The sequence below is a fragment of the Sturnira hondurensis genome, unplaced genomic scaffold, assembly GCF_014824575.4.
Source record: "Sturnira hondurensis isolate 20B ecotype Veracruz unplaced genomic scaffold, ASM1482457v3 Scaffold0020884, whole genome shotgun sequence".
In the NCBI taxonomy this organism is placed as follows: domain Eukaryota; kingdom Metazoa; phylum Chordata; class Mammalia; order Chiroptera; family Phyllostomidae; genus Sturnira; species Sturnira hondurensis.
Genome location: NW_028093515.1, coordinates 2,707,163 through 2,709,817, shown reverse-complemented (window position 1 = coordinate 2,709,817; position 2,655 = coordinate 2,707,163). Strand labels below are relative to the sequence as shown.

Genomic DNA, 2,655 nt, shown 5'->3' with positions numbered 1-2,655 from the left:
CCACCCCCCTGTTTCTAACCCTCCATGTGTTCATTTCTATGGTTCCACTCCTGATCTAGCTGTCCTCTTGGTTTGCTTTTGTTTTAAGTGTGGTTGTTAATAACTGTGTGTTTGCTGTCCTTTCACTGTTCATATTTTTCATCTTCTTTTTCTTATATAAGTCCCTTTAGCATTTCATATAATAAGGGCTTGGTGATGATGAACTCCTTGAACTTGACCTTATCTGAGAAGCACTTTATCTGTCCTTCCATTCTAAATGAAAGTTTTGCTGGATAAAGCAATCTTGGCTGTAGGTCTTTGGATTTCATGACTTGGAATACTTCTTTCCAGCCCCTTCTTGCCTGTAAGGTCTCTTTTGAGAAATCCGCTGACAGTCTGATGGGTACTCCTTTGTAGGTGACTGTCCCCTTATCCCTTGCTGCTTCTAGGATTCTCTCCTTCATTTTGGTCTTGGCTAATGTAATTATGATGTGCCTTGGTGTGTTCCTTCTTGGGTCCAACTTCTTTGGCACTCTCTGAGCTTCCTGGATTTCCTGGAAGTCTATTTCCTTTGCCAGACTGGGGAAGTTCTCCTTTATTATTTGTTCAAATAAGTTTTCCACTCGTGGCTGTTTCTTTCCCCCTTCTGGTACCCCTATAATCCGGATGTTGGAACGTTTAAAGATGTCCTGGAGGTTCCTAAGCCTCTCCTCATTTTTTTGAATTCTCATTTCTTCATTCCTTTCTGGTGGGATGTTTTGTTCTTCCTTCTGGTCCATTCCATTGATTTGAGTCCCAGTTTCCTTTCCATCACTATTGGTTTCCTGTGCATCTCCCTTCATTTCAATTAGTTTAGCCTTCATATGTTCCTCTAATTTGTGACTATGTTCCTCTAATTTGTGACTATAATCTACCAGTTCTGTGAGCATCCTGATAAATAGTGTCTTGAATTGTGCTTCTGAGAGGCTGGCAATTTCTCGGTTGCTTAGAGTTATTGGCTCTGGGACTTTGAGTTCTTCTTGCACCATCGTTTGGGCTGTTTGTGCCTGTTAATTAGCAGGATTGGAGCCCTAGGTTTTCACCAGAGCAGGGCAACTAAGTTGCTGGGTTGTGACGTTGTATGTGGGGGCAGGGTCAAAGAGGGAGAATGGCTTCCCGTCTGCCGCCTGCCTCCTTGGCCCCCACCGGCGCCGCAGCCACCACCATCACCAGGCCCACGCGTTTTGTTCCACTGCACATGAGTGTGCCACCGCCGTCAGTCCTCCACCACTGGGTTCGCCCCCTGGGGCCTGCATGGTCCGTCTCACTGTGCGCGAATGTGTGACCTTGGTCAGTCTGCCCCACACCCTGACTGGGTCTGGGCTGCCTGCGCGCCTAGTTCGGGGGATCTGTCCTGCTCGACCCAGCTCCGCTGCTGGCTCCGCCTCTCTTACCGTCCCCGTGGAACGGTTCGTAGTTGTCAGACTTCCGTATAATTTAGTTTTCTGGTCTTTGGGTGTGTCCTTGTTCTCCAAATCTTTGTTGTATTCAAACTTGGTTGTGGGAGAAGGCACAGTGTTTCCACCTATGCCTCCATCTTGGCGAAAGTCCGTACTCTTTTCTTTTCCTACACTTCACTGATAACATTTCATTGGCCTTTTAGATGGAAATGGGAATTTATTTGCCAGGAAGGATGATCCTGTTGTACTTCTGTGGGAACGAGCGCATGGCCTTCTCTTTGCTGATTCTGTGTGGGCTCAGAACATCCTGTCCTGTGTTTCTTGTCTGTGATGCTGAAACCTGGCTCACCCAGCACCACCCAGAAATCCAGGCTGTAAATACCAGTGCTTGGGTCATATTTGATCCCCAGAGGAATGTGTTTCTGAACCCAAACCAAAGATTCCAGGATCTGAAAAGTTATTTCTTCATAACTTGTACTCTCACACCTTTAGACCTGTCTCCAATATTTCTTCTGCCCTTGCCCCACAGACTGTGCAGTGATGGAAGTCTATTCATTTCTCCTCATGACATTGGATCCAACAGCATATCTGCCTTTGGAGAACATGGGTCTGGCCTGTCCTCCACTCTACGAACCTGGCTGCCCAGGTCAGTCTGTCTCCAGTTTCCCCTACACAGATGTTGAGGCAGAGCTTGCTGATGTGAAGTTTCTGCATAGGGTTCTCCTTTTCACCTTGATCTTTTGCCATGATAAGGAAAAACAGGAAGAGCCATGTACATATTCTTAAGACAACACCATATACATATTTTTAAGACAACAGAGAAATCCTGCTTATGACTGCAGAAATATTATATACTCAATATAGAAGACTTACAAAAAAGTAAAATAAATAAATCCTCCCAAACCTCAACACCAAAAGATAATCACTCTTTTGAAATTTAAGCAGATTTCTCAAAAGAGACCTTACAGGCAAGAAGGAGCTGGTAGGAAGTATTCCAAGTCATGAAATCCAAAGACCTACAGCCAAAACTGCTCTATCCAGCAAAGCTTTTATTTAGAATGGAAGGGCAGATAAAGTGCTTCTCAGATAAGATCAAATTCAAGGAGTTCATCATCACCAAGCCCTTATTATATGAAATGTTAAAGGGACTTATCTAAGAAAAAGAAGATAAAAAAATATGAACAGTGAAAGGACAGCAAACTCACAGTTAGTAACAACCACACCTAAAACAAAAGCA

The 2,655-nt window shown here is 44.4% G+C and overlaps 1 pseudogene; it reads right to left on the bottom strand.

Annotated features, from left to right (window-relative positions):
* Positions 1 to 1,586: 1,586 nt before the first annotated feature.
* On the bottom strand, positions 1,587 to 2,165 carry LOC118976372 (60S ribosomal protein L11-like; annotated as a pseudogene).
* Between the last annotated feature and the right edge of the window lie 490 nt (positions 2,166 to 2,655).